Source organism: Camelus bactrianus, chromosome 8, assembly GCF_048773025.1.
Source record: "Camelus bactrianus isolate YW-2024 breed Bactrian camel chromosome 8, ASM4877302v1, whole genome shotgun sequence".
Classification (NCBI taxonomy): Eukaryota; Metazoa; Chordata; class Mammalia; order Artiodactyla; family Camelidae; genus Camelus; species Camelus bactrianus.
In genome coordinates this window covers 94,809,928-94,837,767 of record NC_133546.1, presented here as the reverse complement: position 1 = coordinate 94,837,767, position 27,840 = coordinate 94,809,928, and the positions used below count along the sequence as shown (strand labels likewise).

Sequence of the window (27,840 nt, the reverse complement as noted above, 5' to 3'; positions counted from 1 at the left end):
ATGCTCTGTCTCCTAGGCTTCATCTTGCATGTAAAACAATGTTGCTTAGAGCCTGAAATATACAGGAGAGCCTATTCTAAAGGCTCTGACCTTTAAGGATATTTAACACTTTTTCATTCATAAAAAGATAACAAATTACCGAATAGAAAATAACGTTTGTTTTGTTGGAGGTTTACAGAGATTTGACCCAGGCAGATAGCTGCAAGAACAAAGGATTCTAACAAGAAGGAATTCCTACACCAGGAAGATTGCAACAACCAAGCAGGTAGGAAAGGAGCCTGAATTCTGACTTGGGGAGATGGTTTTCCAAGACATTAGTTTGCCATCTAGGTCTAAAGAGACTTGCTATTCCTTGCCCCAACACTTGGTCTCCCAACTTATTGGCCTGTCCTGCACTGAGGAGAATGAATTTGGACTGGGTAACACTCCTATCTACCTAGCAAGCAGGGCACTGGAACTGAGTGTTAGGGAAACAACAGGCCAGCTAAGAAACAAGCACCACTGGGAGGGTTGGAGTACTCAGATTTATTATGCCGGCGGGCTCAGAGGGGATTCTGCTCCGAAGTTCTGAGCAACTCCAAGACATGCACATGAGGTTTTAAAGGGTTAATTACAAGTAAGGGGTATTAGCCAATAAGGCTCAAACAACAAAAAGCAAGGAATCAGTACACTGGAGCTTATCAACTTGTCATAGATCACATTACTGACACCTATTGAGGATGGAATTATGAGTTAGCTTGTTAGCCCAGTAAACTGACACTAAACTTCAGATTTACGAGTTAGCCCAGCAGAATTTAGATCAGTAAACCGACACTTATCACACTTAGATTTGTGACTTAGCTTGTTAGCCCAGCTGGGCTTTTCCTTTACATGATGATAGCTCTCCCAAACCCAGGAAATTACTGTGAGCCCTTGATGGTTCCACTAGGGTGGGGTGTGGTTTACCCAGGAGGGATGGGGACTGTGCACCAACACTCAGGCAGTCTGCTCTGTCTGGGGTTCTGATCTTGTACCACCCCGCTCCCCGCCAGCCCAACACCTGGGAGAGTGGAACTAAGGCAGAGATCATGCCTGCCTGTTTCCCAGCGTGTAAAAGGGGAATAGGTACTCTTCCCAAGGTAGTTCTGAGAGACAACACCTGCGGGTGCTTGGTTCCCAGAGCAACAGTAAACCCAGCTCCGCGTGGGGGCAACGGGTGTGATACCCATAGGGGTTCTGCTGAAGCATCGGATGGAGGGCTGGATCAGAGAGGTAAAACATGAGCTGCGGGCCTTGAAGGGTAACAGAATGGTACAGAGGCAGGACTGCCGCCTCCTTCGGGGTGCCCCCAGAGGTAAAGCTTTTTCTCTCCATCTCCGCTAAGACCCTCCCCTCTCCAGATCCATCCCTTTTCTCTGCTCTTCCTGTCCATCTGTCTCCCTCCACTTTTCCCCTCCTCTCCTCCCCCTCCCATCTTCTTCCTCCTTCGTTGCCCCACCTTCTCTCGCAGAACCCAGAGTGGATCGCTGGCCCTCCTGCGCATGGGCAGTCGGTGCCAGCTGGACCACGGGTTGGAAGCTCCAGCTCCGAGCCGGGGATCGGCCCCGAAGGCTTCTCAGCTCTGTCGACCTGTAGGCTTTTAGCTCCTGCCCGGGGCCGGGGCATCTGGCTGTGGAAATGCTAGGTGGGGGTTCCCGGGAAAGGGGTCAGGCGGCTGCGGGAGGGAGGTCGGCATGTCACAGCACCCCAGGGCGCCAGTCAGCCTGTGTTCAGCTGAATAGCTAGGGCCAGATCCCTCTGCCCGCTCCACCTGCCCGGCACCCCGGCCACACCTGTCCATGGCCAGGGGTGCACCTGCATCCTCTCACCCAGCCGGGCTCCCCTCAGTCCGTGGCTGGCGTCCCCTTCCCCTCTCCCGCCCGCGAAACCTCTCCCCCCGGGCTGCCTCTCCTCGGCCGCCGGCCGGTCCCCGCCCCTGTGCGGGCTGTGTCCCGGGTGGGCGGGGTCTGGGGACCCAAATGGGGGCGGGCGGCTGGGGCTGGTGTTGGCCTCCGAGCGGGGCTGCAGCCCGCGTTTCCACCAACCCCCCACCGCTTTCCCTGCCCCGCGACCCCGGGGCTGCCCTTCTCTTCCTTTCCTGCTCCCTAAGGACAAGCTCAGTGGCGTGGGAGATGCTCCCTGGGCTGAGAGCCTCCGACTGTAAAGCCCAGCTTCTGGTGGAGTGGGGAAATTGGATCCTCAGTGCTGAGCGAGCTTCTGTCTCCTCCCTCAGTGTTTCTGCCCCAGGTAAGTACCTTGAACACTTTCAGGTGTTATGATGGCGGTGCTTGTTGATGTCACGTGTTTTTATAGTGCCAGGGATTACAGTGTTGAAATCAGGGCTTGGTTCAATTAAAAATGAGCTGAAGTCATGAGGCTGTGACATGCTCCTTCCTTCCTACTCCCAGGGTGAAACGTGTAATCGTCGATTTTAAAAAGATAGTTACAGTCCCTAACTAGCCCAGCCCAGCTAGGGTGCGTTAACAGGAACAGCACCACCAGAGGCGTTGGAGACCCAGGGACATTGAAGTCCTAAAGATCTCCTGGCACAGTTTGGTTTGTTTTGGATTTTGTTTTTATTAAATCGTGGGGCAGAATACTAGTATAGAGGGAAAAATAATTTTCAGGAAATATTTTTTCATATTACAGCTTCATTGTGATATTGTTCACACACCATGAAGTCCATCCATTTAAATGGTACAATTCAGCAACTTTTAGCATACTCACAGTTGTGCAACAATTATTATTCCAGAACGTTTTCATCACAACAGAAAGACCAGTGGAAATGAGTGACATACCCACCCCTCCCCAGTGGTGTTTCTAAAGAAGTTTCATGACTATTCCTGACCATAAATTAACTTGTTACATTCCATGAAATATCTGGTAGGAATTCTAATCAGAATTGCAATGAATCTGTGTATCAAAACAGGAAGAATTAATGTCTTTATGGCATAAATTTTTTCTACCCATGAATATATCTGGGACCGTATCTTTTCATCTCTCCAGAGCCTGGCCCATGGGAAGTCCTCACTAAATGTTGGGCTTGTGACTGATGAGATTCTATACATCGTTAGTTGCTACTGTAGCCTTTCACAGAAGAGAAAAGTAACCTCAGTGAAGCCAAGTGACTGTCTGATGGTCAGAAAGAGTGACAGCCAGTGCTGGAGAGATCCAGTGGACTTGGTGCTTGCAACCAGGATTCTCCAGGACCTACAGCTAAGAGGATAACATTATTCTTTTTTTTCTCTTAATGGCGTTGCTTTTATTTTTACTTATTTTTTTAATTTATTTTTTATTGAAGTGTAGTCAAGTTACAATGTTAGTTTCAGGTGTACAGCAGAGATTCAGTTATCAACATATGCATATGTATATACATATGTTTTAGATTGTTTTTAGTAGAACTCATTACAAGAAATTGAATATAGTTCCCTGTGCTATATAGTAGGTCCTTGTCATTTATTTTATATTTGTTAACGTGTATCTGTTAATCCCCCCTTTCCTGCCTGCTAAGCACAGTTTGCTTTCTATGTCCATGAGTCCATTTCTAGCAGCACAGTTTTTCCTAGGAATATATGCTCTTTGGCTGCTTTCAGTTACAGTAATTCCATGTTATCTGTGAGCGCTTTTCTTCTGGTGGCCTTTATGTGGTTTGCACACGTGGTAATAGAGATCTGTATTTGGGAGAACTCCAGGCTTAGTGTAGTCCCTTGTACAGAGTGCCCACTGAGTTGATTATTGAACTGGGAAAAAAACAGTAAATGTTGGAATTTCCACTATGGGTGAGACTTCCAGGTTTCTGTAACCAGTTTACCCCACCTAATTATTGGCTGCCCCCATACTGGGTAATTTGGTGGAAATTCATTGTATGGTGGTGTAGAGACAGGGCCTTGTATGCTTCTTCTCTTTCCGTTTTCTAAGGCTCATTCTCCTGGGCCTTCCACATCCTCCCCCAGCAGTGCCCAGGGCTGGCTTGGTGCTGCGCTGAGGCAATATTTGTTAATAAGGCCCTTTCCTCATCTCTTCTGACCCTCCGTTTCTTTATCTGCACAATGAGGGCTTAGACTAGATAAGTGCTTTTCAGTTTCTTTTAAGCCATGTTTCCTTTGAGAAACAGAAAATGCAAATCTCTCCTCCCATCCCAACACTTTAGATTTTGTTACTTCCTGCAAGGAGGGACATAGCTCTTTGTGGAAAATTGATATGATTTTGATTCCAGGTGGCACAGAAAAGACTCTTCAGAGATTTATTGCAGGGAGAGGGCAGAAAAGGGGCAGTATGTCACACTTTCTAGTGTGAGCACTGGAGCAGGGCCTTGGATTTAAATATGGTGTCTGTCGTGGCCTCTCTTTAGTCTTGCACAATGTGACAAACCTCTCTACCTCAGTTTCTTGATGTGTCAAGTTGGGGTGATAATATTTTAAGGCTTTTGTGAAACATTATACACATAATCTATTTGTGTCTCAGTAGAAACAAGACCTGCAAGGGATTCAGGGATTTAAAAAAAAAAAAAAAATCTTGCCCATAGCACTATGTCGCTGTGCATTTTAAATCTCCTGGAGGGTGATGTTTGTGTCTAAAGTCCATCGTGGGACATGTGGCCCATAGTTCTCTATGCCCCAGATTGCCCCCTCCTTCCCAGTCCTCTTCCTCAGTCCAGGATGAAGTTCCCTAGTAGATTTACACAGAGGTCTTTTGGAAATGCCTTTTCATTTTATTGTTTCACCAAGAAGGGCTGCCATCATGATCTCTGTGGTCAGGTTTTGAAGGGCTGCCATCTTGATGTCTAGTCAGGTGAAGGCTATGCAATTGGGAGTTTCTATTTAATAAAAAGAAAAAAATTACAAATAGAAAATTAGAACAAGGGTGGTGACAGGGGCTCTTGGAATTGAGCACCATTAGCTTTGTTAGCTTCAGATGCAGTGGCCTCTTGCCACGAGGACCCATCTTCTTGCTCTGAAGTTGGATGGACCACTGGGTTCAGTGGGAATTTTAACTGAGTGTATCTCATCTGCTGGGCATTGTCCTATTTTTTCTGTGTGTTCCTTTTTTGAGACAGTGAGCAAATTTAACCTCAATAGCTTCTTTAAAACAGTAGAAATTTTATTTTGAGTTATAATTTAGATTCCCATGTAGTTGTAAGAGATAATATGGAGAGGGCCTATGGAGGTAAGGACCTGCTATGTGTCCCCAACTATGCACCAAAGATGCCAGAAGACACAGCATTCCCACTCAGTGAATTTATAGCTTGGACTGTGAGCAGCTCTTCAGAGGAAGAAACAGTGCCTAGTTTATCTCTGTGACCCATAGTAGGGACTAGCAGAAAGTCAGTGCTCAAAGTTTTATCTGATTCAGCTGTTTGCCTACAACTGCCTCTGACACCCCCCACCAACGCCGCCCCTAGAGGCTGCTAAGAAAATTTTCCCAGTTTTCCTTAATGGTTCCATCTTTCAAAGCTGGGGTACGATTCATTACTGACTCACTAAAAATTTGAGGTTTGTGTTATTGCCATCATTTCTATTCACGATTAAACTGGGGCTTAGAGAAGCACACACGACTGCCCAGGTCACCCACATGATTAGTGTAGAGACGGGTGGAACGTGGGCTTGTGATTTCCAAGCAGTACCATTATGATGGTCTGTGGCAGGGAGCAGCATTCACTTTGCTTGTTTATTCATTCATTCAACAAACATTTATTGAGTAACCTCTTTGGGTCAGATGCTTTCATAGGGTTATCTGATTCTTCAGCAGTACTGAGAATCATGTAATATTTACTTTTTTTTAAATCTGAGAAAATTAGCTCTGAGAGGTTATAACCCCCCCGAAGGAAATATAGTTCATAAAGTAGGGATAGTAAATTTGTAGTCACCCCCTTTTATGCAGGTGGTACCCTAGGCATTTTATATTTGCAAACTTCCATAATCCAGATATATTCTTGTAAGGCAAGGATTTTTTTTTTTTAATTGAAGTATAGTCAAGTTTACAATGTTGTGTAAATTGCAAGGTGGTTTTTGAATTTTGAATTAAAAAGTATTTTTGAGAAGGGTAATTAGGTTTCTTTATTTGTTTCATTTATTAAAATGAGGTACTGGGACCTAGTACATGATAAGCATGTGCTCTACCACTGAACTGTACCCTCCTCCACAAGGCAAGTATTCTTATCCATTATTCTGCAGCTTAGGGGTTCAAATAAATTGGAATTGAAATCCAGATCTTTTGCTCCTACTGTTGTCCTTTTCTTTATATTCTGCTGAAGGGGGTTGCGGAAAGCAGTTCCTTTTTTCATTTCTTTATTCCGCATTTTTGAGCAGTGACTTTGCATCAGGGCCTTGCTAGGTGCTTTGAAACAGAAAACAAGAAATGACCCTTCTCTGCAGGGGCAGGAAGCCTAGACCAAAAGCTGGGTAAAGTGATCCGTGCTACGGTAGCCATGTGCAGGCTCTGAAGGACAAACTATACCCCTGGATTTGCTTGGGCTTCCCCTGCCTTCTGGCTGGTACACACCAGGTCACCGCAACCCAGAGGCGCCCGCAGCCCACAGCAAAATATTTGCCTCGATCTCCTCTCCCCTCTCGGCAGGGCCTGCAACATGAGCATCCATGACTACGTGCAGTGTGCTGAGGACTATGAGACTTTTCCTGTGGTGGTCAAACCAGTGGGGATCATCTCAGAGGAGAATTTCTTTTGCATCTATAAGCGAATCTCTTTGGTGAGCCAGATCAGCTCGTGCAGCTCCCAGGGCACACTCTGTATGCACTACAGGCACAACTATGTGCCCAAGAATGGATGAAGCGGCTTCCAGACCCATCTCAAGGTTGTGGGCCTTGTCACCATTACCGACTGCCTCTCGGCCAAGGCCTTTGAGAAGCTCCACGTGCAGAGGAGCTGTATGGCACCATGCTTAATGACTCTCAGCTCTTTGTCTTTGTGCTGCATGGGGAGGTAGCTGAGCAGCCGCGCACCGACGTGGCCTTCAATCTACGAGGACTGCAGGGTGGTGGAGAAGAGGATTGAGGATTTCACTGAGTCACTCTTCATCTTGCTCAAGTCTAAGTGGCTGGATGGGGCCCCCAACAATTCTGGGGACAAGATCCCACTCCTCTGCATCCTGTTTGAGAAGGAGGACTTCATGGGACTGGACACAGACAGCAGGTAATTTACCTGGCGGCCCGTCCGCCCTGGTTCTGTGCCAGGTTGCTTCCCTACATCCAGAAAGGGGTCAGCAAGGAAGAGGGCTGTCTAGTAGCCAAGGGTGGAGGGAAGTGCAGCCCACCGGTTTAGAGACATTTAAAAGTGAATCTGCCTTTTTTTCAGAGAGATCCTTTATTGATAGTGTTAGAGCACTTACTCCTGCTTTTCAGCCAGGACCCTGGTGGGACCCCTGGAGTTGCTGTTCAATAGAGTAGCCACAGCCACTGATGCTAGGAGCACTGGGGAGAAGGCTGGTCTGAGCTGAGATATGCTGTACTTCAAATGCACATGAGACGCTGAGGCTTGTATACTAAAAGCATATAAACTATCTTGTTACTTCCTCTATGGATTACATGTCAAAATGATAGTATTTTACATACAGTAGATTATGTAAGATATGTTCTTAAAATCAGTTTCTAGTACTTGCTTTTTGTTTGTTGGTTTGTTTCTTTGTTTACATTTTTAAATGTGGCAACTGGGAAACTTTCTTTACATGGCTGTCATTTCATTTATGTTGGGCAGCCTTTCCTGAGACAGTCTCATCCCTTTGCTTATAGATGAGATGCTGAATCCCGAGAGGCAGAACGAGGCGCTGGTTGAGCTGGCTTGGAGCCAGTGTCTCCTGCCTCCCAGGCTCAGCACCTGTTCGGCTCAGGCACTCTCTTCCTGCCCGACAGCCAGCATGCCATGTTAGGACATCAGAAACACTGCCAGGGACCTCCGAATGAACTCCTTATGCAGGGAAAGGCGTATCACGGAGTATGGGAAAGAGCAGAGAAATCTTCATCCTCACTTTGTCCCTGTGATTAAGTCAACGGCCCCACTTTGCCACGGAACTATAGCCGAGCTCTTCTGGGCTGCCTAACCCCGCAACATCTGCACTGTTTCCCCGTGTATCTATTGTGCTTTCCCTCGGGAAGAAGAGGGTGAGATGCCTTTGCCGAGAGGTGGTCCCCCTTTGCTGGGGAGAGTGACGGAATCTGCGTAACCCTGGCCTACGGCCTCGGGCCTTGAGTCTGGAGAGGGCTCATGGCGGTCCCACAGGTGATGGACGGAAGACCTGGCACGTGCTGCCGGGCCCGCTGTGGAGGCGGTGCTCTGTGATTCTTGAACTTAACTAAGATCAGATTCTACTTTCTGGTTGTTGGTAAGTTGGAGGAGAAGATGCCAGAGAATTGATAAAAAGAATATCCAGAACAGCCCTGTGAGTGATGGGAAAGAGGACCCGAGACCCACCTGCATGAGGTGCCTAGCGGGCTCTGGATGAATTTTCTGTTCCTCCCGGACATGCTTAAGGAAGGGGCAAGGCATGTCGTGGCCATGATCTGTTCTTGTCCTCACAGGGCCCTGTGATCTACATGCCGGCGCTCCCCATCTGCTCCTTGGAGATGAGGTGTCATGTTTAGGAGCCTGGGCACTGCTGAGGGCACAGCTGCCAGCACCGTGCTACACCGAGGCTGGCTCCGTTCACCTCACATGTCACCTCCTGCTGATCCCCCAGGCGTCAGTCAAGGTAGGTGCATCGGTGCAACGTAAGCAGGGACCATGTTCTCCCCCTGGACAGACTGGTGGGTGAGCAGTGGAAGCCTGGAGCCCTGCCCCAGCCCCCAGGCCAGTGTCTCCTCTTTTGTCACAGGAGGCACTGGTGACAATTTTGCTCAGCAACTGCTTGGCTCTGAGTCTGAGGACCCACCAGGGAATTCCTGCTTGTTTTTGTCTTTTGAAGTCTGCCCTTGGGATTTAGAGGAGTAGCTGGATATGTGCTTAGCCCATAGTGGTTGACACAGTCACCATTGTTTACCCAGAACCTCGTGTACCAGGCATGGCTCCCGGCATCTAAATATAGCAGCGCATTAAACCTCCCTCCTGGTGCGTCTCTCTGTTTTGGTACCGTAAAGTCTCAGCCAGCATCTTAACGTCAGTGAGATAACGCGGCCAGTGAGCGCGGGTCAAGCAAGTTCTCCTCCTGTCACTTTTACTCCATTCTTGCTTTTACTATTCCACAGTCATTAATTTTTAAAACAATGCTTTGGTGCAGGAGCAGAGACTAATTCTCTCCTGCTACTCTTGGTGGAAGTGCGTAAAACTGTCCAGCCAGAAATGTGACCAAAATTTGTAGCTTAAGACCTGCCTAGACCCATGTATATGGAGTTTTGGTTAGGGGCGCTGACCATGTTGGTGTCCCCCGGCAGCGCCGCTCCCCTCAGACCCCTGCTTTCCCTGGAGCAGGAGGTGAGTTTGGGTCTCACCATCCCCGCGTCCCTGGCCTCACACACTCACGTAAATTCTTGTACGTGCTGTCAAAGTCATTTGTGTTCTTGTGTGTTTCTAATTTTCTCTTGTTTCTCTTTTCCTTTTTCTTTATTCCTTTTTCTCTTGTACTGCCCTGTGAGCATGTTGTTGCGTCTGAAATTGTGGCCTGTACACACAGTGCATTGGAAATAGCTAGATCGCCCTCCGTGCTGTCTCCATCGCTTTAAAAAGCAAAAACTTAACAGCTGCCTTGAACCATGTATTATCCTTGTAATCTTTTTATTTTCTAATTTTTTTTAGCACATCACCCACTGGTGTTTGATACCTCTTAAAATACTTGCTTTAAGGAAACAGGTTGGTCCTCCTTATATTTGGTGACAAATGCGCCCTTATTAAAATTCTTTGATTGTTTTGAAGAAGTGAGATGCGAATTCATTTATGCGGCTGCTGAGGGATGATTTTCATGGAGTATTTAAACTTGTAAAGTCAAATTCTGCAGCATCTTGCTCGATTCCTGCTTTTACACAAACGTGCTTGGCACTCGGTTCTTGGCTGTCGCTGTGTGACGTGCGTGACGGCGCTGCCTGGCTGGTGGTCACTGGTGAGGAATTGGCAGGCTCGGGGGTGAGCAGCTGTTGGAGGAAGCAGTCACCGTTTTGTTAATTAATTTTTTCTTTTCTTTGCATTTTACTTCCCGTGCCATTTACTTTACTTTGCCTTCAAAAAGGGGCAGAAGTGGGTCTAAATTCCATGCCACTCTTTTGTTCCCTTTACGAGGCTAGTTTTTCTGAGTATCAGGACAACATGCCCTTCTCCTAAGTAGCTGGCTCACCTGGATCTGGTGGACATAGGGACTGCTAAAGGGGACCGTAGCTTCCACTCTGCTCCAGGCAGTGGGCATTCAGAGTCGGGTCTGTGGTTTGCCTCAGCAGCCGTGCAGGCCTCACTGCACCGGCCTTTAATTTTAACCCATGTTGGCAGTAAATAGCTGACTCCGTGTCTGTTGCAGCTGACGTCCACCACTGTCGGCCTTGTCGTTAGTTTGCGGTAGTGAGTCTCCAACACCCCAGTCAACTGTGAAGGAACATGCTTTGGCCGACGTAGGACCTTGGATTCTCACCACCACCATGGTTCATCTCACCCGGTGGAAGTGTTTGGCCACCACCATCATGCTGAACATGAGGCCTTGTTTCTCTTTTCATGCTCTGGTCCAAATGTAGACACTTCATTTTTCTCTGAATTTGTCTCGCTTGAGACAGGAGAGAATATCTGAATGAGTCCATCACATTGTGGGTGGGGAACAGATCAGAAGTAAATGTCGCAAGTAGAAAGAGTCTAGTCTGTCCGGGTTGGCAAATGCAGGCTGGGATCTGTGATGGCCGGGCTATGCTGTGGACACAGGCCTTTCCCGTGGCTCCCGAGGGCCCAGGGGTCGGAGTGAGAACAGCCTGGCCTGGGTTCCTCCATCTTCGTCTGCTTACTGGCAAGTGTGTCTGCTAATTAGGAGCTCCCCCACACCTCGGGCCTTTCAAAACTCAGACCACGGGAGAACCTTGAGTCTCTTCTCCTGGGCCTCCTTTGTGAGAATACAGTGCCTTCTGAGGTGACCAGTGGCAGGAGATGCCTCCCCCTCCAGGGAGCACCCTTTGGAGGACTGTGACTCAGTGCACCATGCTCTGAGCTTGTGGGGTTCCGGCCGTGGTTCCTGCAGAACCAGACTTGAGATACGCTTAGTGACGGATATAACAGAACTGATTCCAGGGCAGGGCTTGGGGGAGGGAACAGTGGAAATTGAATGTGACCTCAAACACATAGGTGGGTGCTGGGGCTGTTACGAAAATGGGGTGTCTGGGAGGTACCTGCCAGGAATCGAATTCCAGAGTAAATGGCGGACATGAGGCATTTTTAAGATGCCATTTGTCATCCAAGTTAGGACTTCAAAGAGGCACTCGGGTCTATGGCCCTGGGGCTCAGGTGAAGGAGCCGGACTAGAGATACACGTTGGGAGTCGTCATTCTTAGCTGGTGTTCACAGCCACGCATGTGAATTAGATCATCTTGAGAGCTGCAGGCTGAGGCTGAGGCGGGGCAGGGCTGTGACTGGGTTGGAGGAAAGCCCAGACCATGCAGCTTTGGTGTGTCAGTCTGCGGCGTTTGCGATTTTCAGACTAATGCCATTTATCCTTAAGGGGCCGGGGGTTGGGCAGGGCCAGCCTGGAAGAAATCTGTAAGAAGGGTCGTGGCCACGTGTGTGTCTTGGGAAGATGCAGAGTCTGCAGGGTCCGGGAGGGTAGACTTCTAAGAAGCTGGAGTTGGAGTGGGGAGAAAGTAGTCACACTCACCTGTGAGGGAGGGAGGGAGTCCTTGGGAGCCGCCACCCTACTGGACTCGCTTTCCAATGAACAGAAGTCAATCAGACAGAGGCTCTGAGGTGAGAAGGGATGGGCGCTGGGAGGGGAGGCAACCTGGAGAATGGTGCTTGCAAAGTTCTGGAATAGTCTCCCTGAAAAATTGAGTTAAAAATACCCAGACTCTTAAGAACGTTGATAGTGACTGGGGTGGAGGCAGTTGTTTTTCTGGCCTCCTAAATTTAATGAATGTATCCAGGGATACACAGAAGATTCGGGCAGTCTTTTCCACTGGTTTGATCCTTACCAGGGGGAACAGTGCAAGTTTAAAGGGGGAGAAGGGCAGCGGAGGGAAGCTAGTCAGGCCCCGTGTCAGGTACCAGTCGGCAGCACTACTTGCGTGTTGCGTTCTCATCCATGCCTCCCAGGTGGGCGGTGGCAGCCCCCTTTTGCGGATTGGGAAGCCTTCTCAGAGGGTTTAAGGAATTGGTCCGTTTAGCGGCTAGTCAATGCTGTAGCAGGATTCAAGCAGGGCCTTGTCAGACTTCAAGGGCATGTTCTCTCTACTAACTCCGGTACCTCACTGTTGTACCTGGATTGGTGTATTGGGTCAGTTTTGGAGCCTTTCACAAAAAATACGATTTAAGTACCTCAGGACAGTTTCACAAAGCTCAGTGATCTTTGATGGTTCAGAAGCACCACAGTGATTTTCGCCCCACAGTGGTAAGGTCTTACTCCTTGACGATGACGTGGTTGCAAATGACGTACAGGTGCAAAACCAGACTTAGGAACTTCTGAAGGGAAACTCTCCAGTTCTCCCTTGATCGGCTTTCTTCCACGGGATGTAACTGCTGCAGCATAGGCCTGAGCTTTCCATATGGAGTGAGGTTTTGATAACCAAAGTTAGCATAAAACGGTCAGATGAAGAAAATCGACGTTGACAATTTATTTTTGGGTTACATTAGTGAAGATATTCTATCAGTTAATGACCCATATATCGAATGAAATTGAGTACAGATCATTGTATTTCTTACTTTCTATTTAGAGTTCTCTTACAGAGTAAGGTTGCCTGCTTTGGAACATCAGCTCCACCACCACGGCACCTATCAGTGTTTTGGTGTGATTGCATTTACGCAGTGAATGTAATCTGGGCTTCCTCAGCCCCAAACACTCCAGTGCAGAATCACGGTCTGTAGCCATCTCTTAGTTACGCAAATACTTCTAAAATTATATGATGCCAGAAAAGAAAGTGGAGGGTGAGAGAGAATGCCTTTATCATAGTTCCTTTCTATTCTAACTGCAAACTGTTGTTGAACAGCTCTGGTTTCCTTTGGATATGAATATATACATTTCTTTGCATGTAATCTGGGTTTTGGACTAGAACACCAAGCTCTTGCTGTCCACAAGCCACAAAAATAGTAGCCAAATTGCACATGTGTGAAATATTTTATAATTTTTTCTGAGAAAGAATCCTTGAATTTGGGACTTGGGCTGTGATTTTTGCTTTTTGCTTCCCCCACCCCTCTTGTAATCTCTCACTCCTTCCCACGTGGCCCCCAAGAGTTCGTGGTATCAAAGGAGTGGGCAAACACGCAGTTGGTCACCATGTACTGTTGCTATAGTTGGAGCCCTGCCAAGACCTAAAGGACATTATCAGAGAGGACTTCCTGGAAGAAATGGGCTCTACATTCAATCGTGGGGACAGAGTAAGGGTCAGCCAGGAGAAGGAGTCAAGAGTGTGGCTCAGGTGGCAGGTGCAGCCCGGGCAGAGGCCTGGAGGCTTGTGGGGTGGGGACCTGGGGAGAGTGCCCTGTGTGGTCTAGGGTGGAGTGTTCCCCTGCTGGGGAGGACCCTGGAGAGAGCCTGGGGTGAAGGGCTTTGGAAGACTTTGGGTTTTATTTGAACAGACACAGGGGCAGTGAAGGGTGTCAGCAGGAAGAGACCCTCAGGAAAGGTACTTCTGGTTTTGCTTCTGATATTCTACAGACAGAAGGGTCGGGACGGGTGAGAGCAGGTCTGTCTGTCCCTTTGAGACCCACCCCGTCATTCATTTATTCATAACACGTGCACTTCTGTGTGTCTATGTGAGAGAGGGTGGACCCACATTAGTAAGCAAAATGTATTTGCTTCTTGTGAGCTTAGCAGTGTCAGAAGTTGACTTAGCCTAGAATGTTCTAGGAATAGAGGAACAAGTTGCGGAGGTTGGAGGGAGGGAAGTCTTCCTTGAAAATCAGTCAAAATGAGCCTGGAGGCAAGTGGGAAGTAGGAGCAGGACAGGGGGGACCTGGGAACTGGGGTGAGGCTGGGTGAGCAGTGTCGGTGGCGGGGGAAGTATTCCACCAGGGAGCCTCTGAAGGGTTTGAAGTGTGGGTAATGTAATCGTTTGTGCTTTGGGAAGCCTGCCGTTGCTCTGTGTGTGTGTGTGTAGCGGGGAATAGGGGGAGGGTGCCACCAACTTGGGGGGCAACTAGAAGACCATTCACAGGCTGGGAGAGGGGCGTCAGGGCTGCTTGGGGACGGTAGGGGCAGTGTGGATGCTGGATTTCCTTATGGGGAGGGCTTGTTATCGGGGTCGCCCGAGAGGCGACTTTTGGCTGGAAGTAAAGAGATGGAGGCTGCCAGGTGGACTTTCCTCTTCTCTCCTTCCCTGCCTTGTGTGATGATCTTAGCTCAGCCAACTTTTGGAACAGAAGAGCTAAGTTCCAGGGTAGCCCAGGACTTTGTTGAGCTCGTTCGAATGAGATCTGATAGGATTTAGATTTCTGTTCAGATCGGCATGTTCACTTAGCTAGAAACCTCCCGTCATTTCGATTTCCATGGGGTATTTTTTCTTGATAAAGATTGCTTTCTTGGTGAGAGGAAATTTAATACAGCTGTTGTCTTTCTCAAAAAAAAATCATATATTATTAAGAAATTTAATATTCCAAAGAATAGCAAAATTTAAAAATGATAAAGTAAGGCTTTGGTGTAGTTTCTTTGGTTTCTGAGCTAATGTGGAGTTAGAGCCTTTGCATTACTTAATAGCACATCCTTGTCAGTATTTAAAGAGCTGTTAGTGAGCACCCCAGGCCCCAACTCTCAAAACATCATTAATGTTTGCTCTGAAATAGTGATGTCATAAAGGTCTTGTTTGCAGAATTCAAACCGTTTGTTGATATTATGCAGTATAGCACCTTTTATAAAATAATAATAGGTTCAAAATTAAGAAATTGGAAGATAATTGATTTTTTTAAAGCTGAAACATAAACTTTCTTGTGCTAATGTTGCAACTGGAAATTTTGAAAAGAAAAATCCTACTGTAATATCATCTACGGGGAATACATATATGACTTCCACATTTGAAAAGTAACGGCGCTGTGTTTTTAGAAGTCAGGAGCATTCCAGCTCAGATACTGGCATTGATGGTTGCTGGTTTTCAATGGAAGAGCCTAAATTTGCCTTCTTAGCATTTTTTTTTTGTTGTTGTTGTTGGTTTTTTTTGTAGTGAGATGGCTGAGTAGTGCTTTGCCAGCATGAGTTTGGGGGAATTTGAGGGCAGATGTCGTGTAGCAGCAGTGAGATATTTCCATGTGTTTAATTTTCCGGACATCACCAGGGCACATGTGGGGTTTGTGCATGCAGGCTGGGATGCTGCAGGACTCCCTAATCCATCACCGTTATGTCCTGGAGCTGCTCCGGTTAGTGAATAATTTTCTGTGCCTTGGAGGTAAAGTGGTCTGATGCAGATGATCAGATATATACTTAAAGTGCTATTACTTGAAATAAGAGAAACCTAGAAACATGGCTCTAACAATACAGGATGAGGGAGGAGAATTGGCTGAACTGCGTGCAGTGGGGAGTCTTGTCAGGTGACTCCCACGCCGTGATTCCTGCCAAAATCCGCCCCAGCCCTGCACGGTTGTCCTGCCGAAGCAAGCATGCACTTTGCTCAGAAACGCACTGAATTTCCTTGCGCCTCTGTTTGTTGGCATTTTTTTTTGAAAGCACATCTTGCCCTTTGCTTAAATGTCATCCCTGCAAGTCGCCTCTTACACTCAACCTTCTGGACCACGTCCATACATAGTTGCTGAATGGATGAACAGAATGTAGAATCTCCATTTAGTGAAACATTATTCAGACGTAAGAGTGAATAAAAAAGAAAAAGAGGAAAATGAAAAAGACCACCTCTTCTGGGAAGTCCACTCTGACTGCTCAACGCTCCATTTTCCCTTTGAAACACAATCACTTATGCTCCACTCTACTCTTTTTGATATTACATACAACCCTCTAATAAACTTTAACGTTTTCAAAAAAAAAAGGGAGAGATGCTGATACCATTTCAACATGGACGATCCTTGACAACAGCATGTTAAATGAAAGGAAGCAGACACACACGGCCAGATATTGTTGACTTCAGTGATCTGAAATGCCCAGAATAGGCACATGCAGAGGCGGAGAGCAGGTGAAGGTTGCAAAGGGCTAGGTGGAGGGGGGTTAGGGAGTGACTGCTAGTGACAGGGGTATTGTTTTGGGGTGATGAAGTGTTCTGGAAATAGATGGTGATGAGGGCTGCACAATCGTGAGTGTGCAGAAGACGGCTGAGCTTTGTCTCTGGGAGTGCCTGTGGTTGGGGGCGGCTTTATTTTCTTCTCACCCTGCATTCTGAATAGTCATCTTGTTCAGTGGCCTTTCTACTAGTGTGAGTGGTGAGACTCTGAGACTTTGCAGAGTCTTTTTTCTTTTCCCCCCCCTGCTGAGTGGAGGCAAAATAAGTTTAAGCCTGAGAAAGTGCTCCATCTGCAGAAATATCTTTCAGTTTTGCATGGTGTAAAAATCTTGAGAGATTTTTAATTGTTGAGGACAGTCTGTGGGGGGAAATAGCCCGTGAAGCCTTGGGGAGACCTGGAAAACCACGCTTCCCTCCCTGACACGGGTGGAGTATTCACACCAGTTCAGGCAGTGAAGGGCCCAGACCCGTGAGCCGAGTTGACAATCGTGAATATTTACGTGTATCCGCTGCTTCATCTTGGATATTAATTTCAAGCTGAGTCAGTTTGTGGCGGCAGCCTCATCCTACATCAGGAATTTATAGTATCTGCTCTTGAGGTGAAGACCTGACAGAGTTTAATATTTAACAGTCTCCCTTGAATTGATATCTCAGATTCCTTTGTCAAAAGCAAAACAGCAGAAATACAGACGTCCTTTAATGCCAATATGACCTGGAAAGGGTTTAGTCTCTCTGCCTCAGTGGCCTTATCTGCGGGTGGGGAAGATGATAACAGTGTTTCCCTCAGAGGGGCTGGTGAAGGGAGAGTGAGGAGCACAAAGGGAGGACTTACACGAGATGCTCATGAATGACCGAAATTAGTGCTCTGTGCCTGGTGAGGCCTCAGGGGCAGAGATGTCAGAACAGAGCATTCCTAGGCAGAGCTAGATCCGTGTTGGCAGCTGTTATGATCAGTATCACAACTGTGGGTTATCAGGTAGATTTAAGACTTGGTAATATGAATTCATGAATAATGTTAGAAGACTAGACATCTCAGATTCAGTTTACATAGTTTTCAAGATTTCCTCTGAGAAATGGATGGTTTTTTCCCCATCTTAAATCTGAGATGAGTCTCTAAAAAATTCTGTATTCCTCCATCTTTTTGCTTTAATTCTCCATTTCTTAAAAAAAATGTTTTTAAATTGATTTAGTGGGGACTGAACTGAGGGCCTCATGCATGCTAAGCACATACTCTCCCAAATGAGGTATAATCTCCCTCCTGATTTTTTTTAAACTTTTCTTTCTTAGTATTCAGAGGTTAGAGGCCTCTAATTCTTTTTCTGGAGACTTGTCCATGAACCTGTAAATCTATTATTAATGGACAAAACTTGGTTTTTTAAAAAAATGAATAGAATATTCTGCAATCCATCCAAAAGGAAATGCTCAGTGGCTTAAAATGTTTCTCCTTTAAGGTGATTTCTCCTTTTTGGTCTAGCTCAATTTATTAATAGACATCCTCATCATCATAATGACCAAACTCGCTCTGAGTGGACACCTACCTAAGGCTAAAATGCTTTCCTCATGTTTTACTTCATAGCAGGTGTTTGACAGTAGGTATCAGTGTCTCCTTTTTTGCCGCTGAGGGATTGATAGATGGAACAGCTTGTCCCAAATCACACGCAGCTGGCGGTGGCTAGCTCGGTGCTGGAACCCAGGCTTCACAGGATGCATTCTTAATTGCTGCTCTAATCAGCCTCCCATTGAGTGGTTACCCGAACGCCTGTGACTCCATAAATGGCCGATTTTAGCGATCTCAGCCTGATGAGGGCTTCAAAGGGGAGACACCAGTGAGAATGTGAGACAGAGTGGCATAAATTAAAATTGTACATTTTCACAGATGTTTAATTCTCAGGTAGTTGCATAAAAAGTTATTTTTTATGTATTTTAGGGCTCTGTAAGCAATAAAAACAAAACAATAATAATTATAGTGCAAAAGAGAAGGGGGCTTTGAAAATCCAACCACTGCTGATGATGTTACTTGTTTTTCTCTAGTGGCCCTTATTGACAGAAACACTTACAAAGACTGAATTGGTTTTATGTAGTCTAAATATGGAAGAAAAGATTGTCAGTGAATATTTTAAGAAAATCTTTATTCTTTTCTTTCCTGATGATGTATATATAAGTTGTTTTCATGGCTTAAGTACATTTCCTGTTTTGAGAAATTTGAGTAATATCGTTTAACTTGTCTGACTGTGAGAGTTAGTAGTCTTGTATACAAAGAACCCAAGAGGTGCTTAGTAAAAATGTGCTGTCACAATGGCAGATATTTTAGAAGGATCAACTCTGAATACTAAAGAGGGTGGCTTATTACTGATGCATATTTAATATGTATGTATATGATATATATGAATATGGCTTAAAGTAACAAGGATTCATTTATTTTTTAGTGCACTATGAAGTTTTAATGAACTCTGTATCATTTTAGTGAGACAGGGACTAGTTAAATTGCCTTAAGCAGACGACCTTGAAGATTATTTACACAGAATGTGTATTGTTAGAACTCAGATGTCATGTTGCCGTGTAACCATCCACTCAGACATTTAAATTCGTTGGATTCTGACCAGATGCATTAAGTTTAGAAAAATCCACATTGATAATTTTGAGGGAATAAGCTTCTCTCTTTTGTGATTAAAGAAAATTTTGATCTTTTTTCCTGCACTCTTAACAGGTTTAAAATATCAAAACACTGATTTGACATGTAACTTTTTTAATAGAGAGAATAAAGCTCATGCTGTTTTATTGTGTAAATAAATGTTTTTGTATTTCAACAAACATTTGATTTCCTGGCTTTTTGAGAAGTATGTTGCAAGATACTTAGATAACATACTTTCGGAAAAATACAGGCGCGACTTTTATGAATATTGGCCTAGTACAGATCTGTTCGTTTTTGCTATAGTGCAAGACATGTGGCCTAGGAGAGATTTGCTACCGATTGCAAGGAGGACAGATCCCATGTCTCAGTCTCCCCTCCTGTAAAATGAAGTGGCAGGACTGGATTCTTTCCTCTTCAAAGATGAGTTTCCATGAGCCTGTGTCTTTTGTTTATATTCAGGAGTATTAGCAATATCAGATTAAATACTGAGTTACCCTCCATTCCCCCGAAGCAAAGTGCAGTATGTGCTAAAGAAGCTTTTAGTTATCTGATTCTCGTTTCTGATCCTATAGGCAATTTTTGTGTTGCATGCTTCTTGGCGACCTGGAAGGTCTTTTTACCCATAGGTGGCGCTTGTTGCACCTTCTTACCGTCTTAATTTTCCTGTTTGTTAAAGAAGGCTTAAACAACTTTATTTTGTTTTAATATCTTTGCTTGATGCTTCAGAATAGCACAATGTCCATTATGTCTGTCTACATGGAAAAATTGTTCTGCTTATATCTTAGTTTTATTCTGTCATCTCGCTGTGAACATCTCAGACTTGCTGTGTAAACAATGGCAAAATCGGACTTTTCTTCCAGTGTTAGAAAACAGTGAGCCGGGAATTTATAAAACAGCTAGTAGCGGCCTCTGGAGCACATTAAAGCTGAAAAGTGTACTGAGTTCCCTGAGTATTGACCCCGCCGCTGTGTGTTAATTGGTGGTAGGAGATTTGGTACATATACGTAGGGGTGTAGTGTTTGAATTGGGTTTGCGTGCACGCGCTGCCACTGAGCCACGTGAGCCTGAGTCAGTTCGTTCTGAGTTTTTCCCTCGTCTGTGAGATTGGGACGTTGGTATCTGCTTTGTAGAATTGTGAGAATTAGAAATTATGTAAAGTGTTTACCACAGTGGGTATGTGAAGAGGGCTCATAAACTTTAGCTGCTGTTTGGTGTGAAGCCATCATTTTATAGTCTTTGGCAATTACTAAGAAACAGGAAAATAAGGAAAGTTGGTTTTATGCTGAAAGTTAATTGAGGAGGTTCCATAGTTCCTATAACCATAATTAAGCATCAGAAGAGTCAGAACTGTTACACAGTAGCCCTGAACGAACGTTAAGCCAAAGAATTTTTTGTTACTTCATATATGTTGGGGCCTAAGGGGATCCAATACTTATATGCATGTTGTCTCCAGCAGCCAACTGAGAGATGACACAAAAGAGTAGGCAGGCAACAAATGTCTTCTTTGTTACTGATGAAGCAACGTTCTCCATGAACTTCAGGGCTGTGGGAAAATGCGTGTCATGATACTGTGTCCCAGAAGTAGAGACTCTCCCTGTCCCAGGTAACTCTGGGCCACAGCGAGCCTTCCCTTGAGAGGACCTGCCCCATCATGCACAGGGCTGTCCTGCCATGGAGCTGAGCATCCCGTGTGCTTCCCAAGTGTGGCCAGCACTGGAAGGAAAGGAACGGTTTCACATACCCTGCTTGTCTCTCTGGACTCACACCTCACTCTGTTAGTGTGATAAAGGCTAGCTGTGGGCCATGGGTCTGTGGTGTGGAGAAGCACTCTCCGTGGCGAAAAGGAGTGGGGAGGAGGCATCCCCTCCCTCAGTTTAAACAGGCTGTGGTATGGAACAGAAGGTTGCTCCCCAAGTGTTTATAAAAGGAGAAATAATGATTTACTTTGGGACTTAGTCTAGCCAGGAAATATAGAAGATGATTAGAAAGGAGACTTGTAAATCACTTTAATATTAAGTTGACATTTGTAGAGCACCAATAATTTGCTACATTCTTTTCTGAGAGTTTTACAGAAATGAATCCTTCAATCTTCTCAACAATCGAGTAAGGAATGTTTGATTTTTATCCCAGTTTTACAGTGTGGAAATTGAGGCACACAGAGGGTAAGTAAGTTGGCCAAGGTCACAGAGCTAGTAAGTGGCAGAGCTGGTATTTAAACCCTGGCTGTCTGGTTTTGAGGCTCCCAGGGATGGGCTTTGGGTGTTTAGAGGTATCTGCATCCCTGGATCTCTGTACCTCTGTGCATCAGTTTGCTCAATAAGGACAGGGAAAGGAGATTTACACAGGTGCTCACAGTCGTGTCTCAGCCACTGTCCACGAAGAGTGCACCGTGATTAGCGTTAATTGTTTTCCAGGCAGTAGATCTGTTGGGATAACAGAAATTTAGTCCATTGAATTAATCTAGAAACCATTCCTGTTCTGCTTTGTCCATGGTTGCCATGTCACGGCCTGCCCGTGATTAGGCCGTGGATGAGAAACTGTACTCATGGTTGAACTCTGATATTTCAGTCTTGTTGATAGTTTCACATATTCTGTTACATTAATAAGTTAAGTTTCTGGTTTTCTTGCATCAGTGTCTCGTGAGTTTGGTTAATGTGAAACCAGTCCATGGGAGCCCAGGGGTGCTGACGGTATAATTTCTGAGCACGTTGTGGCACTTCTACACTTGCAGTCCTGACGAGGATGTCCGCCTTCCTCACTGATTTCTCCCAAGAGCAGGGTCCTCTCCCACCCAAGTATGTGAGGCTGTCAGCTCTCTGAGTAGGCCAGTCAGCGGCCAAGTCCACCAATCAGAAAATGATGAAGTACCCGGAAGTGGGTTTAATAGAAGAAAAGGGCTTCCAGGTAGTCCGATGGGCTGTTCGAGTCCATTTGGTGAAAAGCTGTTCACTGTCTGTGGTTGAGCTGATTCTTTGCTGTTGAAAAGTCTGGATTAGATGAAGGGATTTTAAAAGCAGACAGGAGTGATTTCAGGTGGTACGTCCACACCGGTGAGAAGTGATGGATGACCGCCTGTGTGAGGCATAGACAGAGTCTTACAACCTTCATAAAACAGCTTTAAAAGCTCTTCCATCTGAGTGCACTTCATAAGGTGTCCAGATCATCACTGGTCATGCTGAGAGGGCAAATAACTGATGATGGCATAAAGGACACGGAGGCATCAAAAAGATCTCAGTCCTGTTCCCTGTTTAAAGGATGTGGCACAGTGTAATATATTTGAGCTGGTTTTTCACTGAACAATTTTTCATGTTTTCTGGGACACCCAGCTCCCAAAGTTTCCACGCAGCTGCATGTCCCCTCAATGCAGCTCTGTCAGCACTTGTCCTGGGCTGACGTGGTGTCACGTGGAGCAGGATGGTCAGTGTCCCTGGCTCCTCCGAGCTCCGTCTCCTCATCCGCTGTGCTGGGCTTCTCATCCGTGTCTACTTAGAAGGGTTGCTGAGAACCACACGTGATGGTTGTCAGGGGTGATTTGTCATTGTCCCTTTGTTTGACATATAGTCAGTATTCGATAGAAACACATGTTTTTTATTATAGTTCTGGCTTCTACATTGCAGTGGTTTTTAGTCTGCATTTTTTTTATAACTTTTTTCTTATTTTTAAATAAGCACTATTTGGGGGGGGGATTAATGGGGATTGAAGCCAGCACAATTTGTGCATGCTAAGCAGGTGCTCTAAAACTGAGTAATACCCACCCTCCTTGTCTGCACTTAAAAATAAATATTGCAATACACAAAATAGCTCTTAAACACCATCATGGGACCTATTTTCTGTATAGACAATTGAATACATATGCTATTTCAATAAGAATAAATGTTGGGACATACCTTTCTGAATCTGTTTACTTGTTTAAAAACGATCATATATAGTGATAAACACGATTCTTTGATCCAGTACTTCTTAGGGTCTGCTTTGACATCATTGGAAATTACATTCTACAGAGAAGGCAAATTGGGTCTCGTTGATATTTGGATGATTTAGCAGATGATCAATTCTTTCAAAACTTGACAGTTTTGTATTTTAAACTAACTGCAAAGTTATCTTCTAGAAGTTGGAATTCCTAAGCTTGTGAAGTGCTCAGTAATTCAGTGTGTATGTGTTTGTGTCTGTGTGAACGTGTTTGTGTGTGATTTCAGGAAGGTAGAAATAAGTTCCATGTAGCCCTCTGATACCTTCTTCCTCCAGTTCAAGATGTAGGCATATATTTACACAAGTAAATTGATATTCTTTAGTCATTTGACATATTGGTGGGAATACGAAGTCCTCACACTTGTTTCAGAAGTGTTGGGGAGCATCAGGTTTGAAAACAGGAGGGGAAAGAGGCAGGGAGGCCCTTCACACTGTGTGCAGGATTTGAGAAACAGTAGCTTTTCTTTTTTCTTCTAAAGCAAACTGGCGCTGAATTGTAACATACTATTACTCAGAATTGCTTTTCTGATCAGATACAAGTGCCTCAGAGTTTTCAAGGCAATATGAATGATGAAATCCGTTTTAGGAGTTATCTTTAAAGTAGTGTTAATTTTCAAGTAAAAGGCTATAGCCTGTTCTTTCTTCGAAGGGTAAAAGACGTTCTCATTGATCCAAGTGCATGATCAATGTGCTTAGTTTCTTTGGGGTTTTTTTCTTTTTTTAAGTGCTTGTTTCATTGTGGTTTGAATGAATGTTTAAAATTTCTGAATTTTGTTCTTTAGAACATGCTGATTTATCAGAACTGTTAAAAACCTGATTGATCTTTCGTCTTTGTTTGGAGGGGCACCCTTTTGATTTCTGTTGTCTGTTAAAGAGGGAAATTCTTCCTCTAGCCTGCAGATCATTAAGTGAATGGTTTGCAGTGTGCCTTTAAAATTCTTTGAATGCTTTGAGCATGCTTGTCTAGTGAATTTTGAATTGACTCATAGTATTGACTTTGCTTTGATTCTGTGGCTTTTGCTCCTCTCCACAAGAATTTGAATTCTCTGTTGCATTTTGTATATGTGTTCTTAACAGGGGAAGAAATTTTACATTTTTTACAAAGGTGGGTTTTCCTATCCCCTCTGAATGCCTTCTGTAATTGATACAGCGAAAATCTGTTATTGCAGTGCTTAATTATTTCATAAACTAATTTTTGGCTTAATCAGAAGCAATGAGAAAGAGTGATAATAAAAAATATGAAAACCTTCCTTCCTTTGAAGAATAGAAATCAGGTGGTCAGGCTCACGCATGTTTTGTGCTTGACACACTAACTTTCATATCATTGTGTATCATGATTCAGAGATGGAGTTGCTTCAGGTTTTACAGATTTTTGTTTTAACATTTTTGTTGAATTCTTTCTCCAGGCTGATGTTTCCTGTTGGGTTTGTGGAAAGCGTAGAAGGGAAACAAATTCTTTGTTTTAATTTCAGGAGGCCTGAGTTGCTGATGAGAAAAGAGTTGAGGGTGGGCTGAGGAAAAGAATGACACTCCCTCTCCTCCTGGCTGAAACTGATGAACAATGAAATCAATTAAGTGTATCAGTATTTGAACAATAGAATTCAGTGAGACCAAACTGGCAAGTTATGCCCAATGGAAAGTACTGAATTCACCTGCAGAATTAGGTGCTTTGCCAATTAAAAGCAGCTTAGAGCAATCAGAATAATTAGTTCATAGGATGAGATATAAAAGAATGTAATATATTCTACTTGTGAAACTTTTCTTTGTTAAGTTGTGTAGAGCTAAAATTAAGTTTCAAGCGCCAGGAGTTAAGAGTCTGGGTGGTTCTGTGGGATCGTTATTCAGGGATGTGTCTAGATTCTGCTAGAGTGTCTGAAGCTGGCAGGAAAAGACACAGAGCTAGGATTTGTTATCCTAGGGTGTCCTCCATAATGGTTCCATATTGGTTACATGTGGGAGCCCAAGATTAGGTTAACAAATTGTAACAGACCCCAGCAGCATGTCAATGTCCAGAAGAAAAATGTGTGCTTAGTAACTGCTTTGCAAGCAGGAGCATGTGCATCCTCACTCTTGTCTCCTTGCCTTAAAAAGCAGAGACAATGCTTTGCTTGCATAGTTGATGCTTTAGATAGCACTCTGCTCATTTCAAAGCAAGGACCCAGGCCCTCAGCTATAAAAGCTGGGCTTGTGTGCTTTTAGATAGTCTATTATCCCCAAAACAAGGACCTGGCTGGTCTCGTGGTCTGCTTTGTAATTCACATATCTAAAGAATGTATCTTATTCCCCTCACCCCATGACTTCCGTAAAGATACACTAAGCCTTTGTACTCATTGTGGATTCTACAATCTCTGTCTCCTCCCGTCTTTCCTCAAGTTCCTACTTACTATCACACAACTGTTAATGACTTTTTACTTTCGTTATACACAGTAAATATAGGAGCATTTGAGAGGCTCTTGGAGTTGTCACCCTACTCTTTCTCTTTTTCTGGACTTTTCCCACAGAGTCTTGAATAATCATTCCGTGTCGGTACGACTTCTGCCAGCCATAACCCACAGTTCCAGGTGAGAATGATGCAGGCATTATCTCTCCTACCCAAGGGAGAGAGAGAAGAGAATTGAGATCTGCTCCCTTGTGGTCCCTTCCTTCCCCAGGGCCACTCCAGTTCTCCTGCAGCCTTCTGGACTCTGCTGTCAGGGCCTCTGTCCCAGGACTGACTGCAGCCATTTTTTCCCTTGCCAACATTTCCTCTGCCTTTCAGAAGTTGGTCTCTTCTCTGCAATTCAACCATGGCAGATGTGATGGTGGTCAGCGTGCTGGTGGGCAGTCACCTGGGGACTCCCAGGAGCCATGCTGATTCTCCTGAGTCTCTCATTCGGGGTTACAGAACTGTCGAGCACCGGAGGAAGCCCATTCACGCGAGGGCAGTGCAGCATTGCATCACTTTCTTTTTATTTTTGGAATTTCAGTGGAGAAATTATTTGTAGCAAACTGTTCCAGTTTTTTGGCTGACTGCTTTCCTCACCACCATTTCCTTGTTGGATGTGGTGCTTGTTTTAAGAACCAGGTTTCTTCTCTGGTTATTTCTAGCAGGTGGGCTTGCCGAATCCTTGATCTGCATTTGAAGCAGAATGCTTCATCTTGATGTCAAACTAATTTTCTTCATTCTGAATATTTCATATACACTCAGCAACTGTTTCAAGTAAACTGCTCTTGTCCAATTTCGGTTAACTCACATTTGCTGATCTCCTGCTTTCATGCTGAGGGCAGTTTCTTCTTCCTGTAATAAAAGTTAGCAATTTGCATCTTCTATGGGAAGGTACTGGCCCGAGGTACTTTTGTTCTTAACAGTTTTAATACAATTCACCAATTAAAATTTACACCGGTTTTTACTCTATGCCAAGAATTGTGCATCCCAGTCAATCTTAGAATATTTTCATCCTCCTAACAGGAAACCCCGTATGCATAAGCACTCATTCCCATCTTCCCCATCCTCCCCCAGCCCCAGGGAGCCACCCTTCTCTCTCTGTGGATTTGCCTGTGCTGGACATTTCATGTAAATCGAGTCAATTCTTGTAAATGGAACCATCTATTGTGACTGACTTCTTTCACACTGAGTAACGTTTTCAATGTTTGTCCACGTTGTTGCCTGGGTCAGTACTCCATGCTTTGCTATTGCTGAATAATATTCCACTGTATGGCTGGGCCCCTCTTTTAACCCATTCATCAGGTGATAGGCATTTTGGTTGTTTCTTCTTTTTGGCTGTGATGAATAATGGCTCCGTGAACATTCCTTTAGGAGTTTTTATGTGGATATTAGTTTTCAGTTCTCTTACGTGTGTGCCCACAGAGCAGAATTGCTGGGTCATTCAGAAACCAACTGTTCAACACTCTGAGGTCCTGCCAGGCTGTTTTCCAAAGTAGCCACGCAGCGTTACATCTCACCAGCAAGGGCTGCTATCTCTGATTCCTGTGTGTCCTCATTAGTTCTTGTTATTCTTTTTTTAAATATAACCTAATGTAGTGAGTGTGAAGCGGTTTCTCCTAGTGGTTTTGACATGATTTCCCTTACAGCTAATGATTTTGAACATCATTTCATTGTGCTTATTGGCCATTTGTATATTTTCCTTGAAAAATACCGTTTCGGATCCTTTATTCATTTTTTAATTTAGTTGTCTTTTTTGTTGAATTGTAGGAGCTCTTTTTTATTTGGAGATACAAATTCCTAATCAGATAAATTATTTGAAAATATTTTCTCCTGAGTGTTGTTTTTTCACTTTCTGGATGGTGTCTTTTGAAGCAAAGTTTTAAATTTGATGAACTCAAATTTATCTCTGTTTTCTTTTTTCCTTGTGCTTTTGGGGCAATATTTAAAATCTGAGGTATTTTATTTAAAATTTACATATAAAATAATTTAATTCTTAGGACCGTCCTAGGAGACGGGTGCTGTTGTTGTCCCCAGTCTATGGATAGGAGGGTGAGATGCCGAAAATTTCACTCACTTATCAGTGTCAAAGCTACCCAGTGCTGTGGGAGTTCAGAGCCTCATGATTGTCCCCAGCATCTGTGCTCTTCACCACCATGCTCCACTACTGCCTGGAATCGTTAATGATAAAGTCTTTCCTTTTTTGGTTTCTTGTTTGTTTGTTTTCTCATTGGGAACCTCATCTCCTCATTTTCCTTGCAGAGATCAGTGTTGGTTTATTTTAGGTCTCATGTAGGCAGAAGCATTGCTATCAGTTAACTTCTTTATTACTCACTCTCCGGTGATGATTGTTGCTATTTGACCTAATCAAGTCTTGCTTAAGTCTTTCCTGCTCATGACACTAGCAGCAGAGTCATGACTTACAGAATGCTCAAAGAAGAAAATAATTGATTGATTTTATTTTGCTACCTAATCAAACCAATCAAATAAAAATCCCGGTGTTGACACAGACGGTAAGCCCTCCA

The 27,840-nt window shown here is 44.7% G+C and overlaps 1 protein-coding gene across 50 annotated transcripts in view; it reads left to right on the top strand.

The window, feature by feature from the left end:
- The window catches only part of LOC141578437 (uncharacterized), a 511,397-nt gene that overhangs the window by 144,830 nt on the left and 338,727 nt on the right, over positions 1 to 27,840 (top strand). For 35 of the 50 annotated variants that reach the window (XM_074368867.1, XM_074368840.1, XM_074368860.1 and 32 more), the window contains 4 exons: positions 171 to 1,663; positions 2,129 to 2,265; positions 6,595 to 7,167; positions 8,550 to 8,719. The gene's annotated coding sequence lies outside the window, so the exon portion shown is untranslated. Of the gene's footprint in view, positions 1 to 170; positions 1,664 to 2,128; positions 2,266 to 3,024; positions 3,460 to 6,594; positions 7,168 to 7,763; positions 8,354 to 8,549; positions 8,720 to 24,365; positions 24,428 to 27,840 lie in introns of those variants that run through there. The other 15 variants (XM_074368836.1, XM_074368832.1, XM_074368854.1 and 12 more) reach the window with 14 other exon arrangements.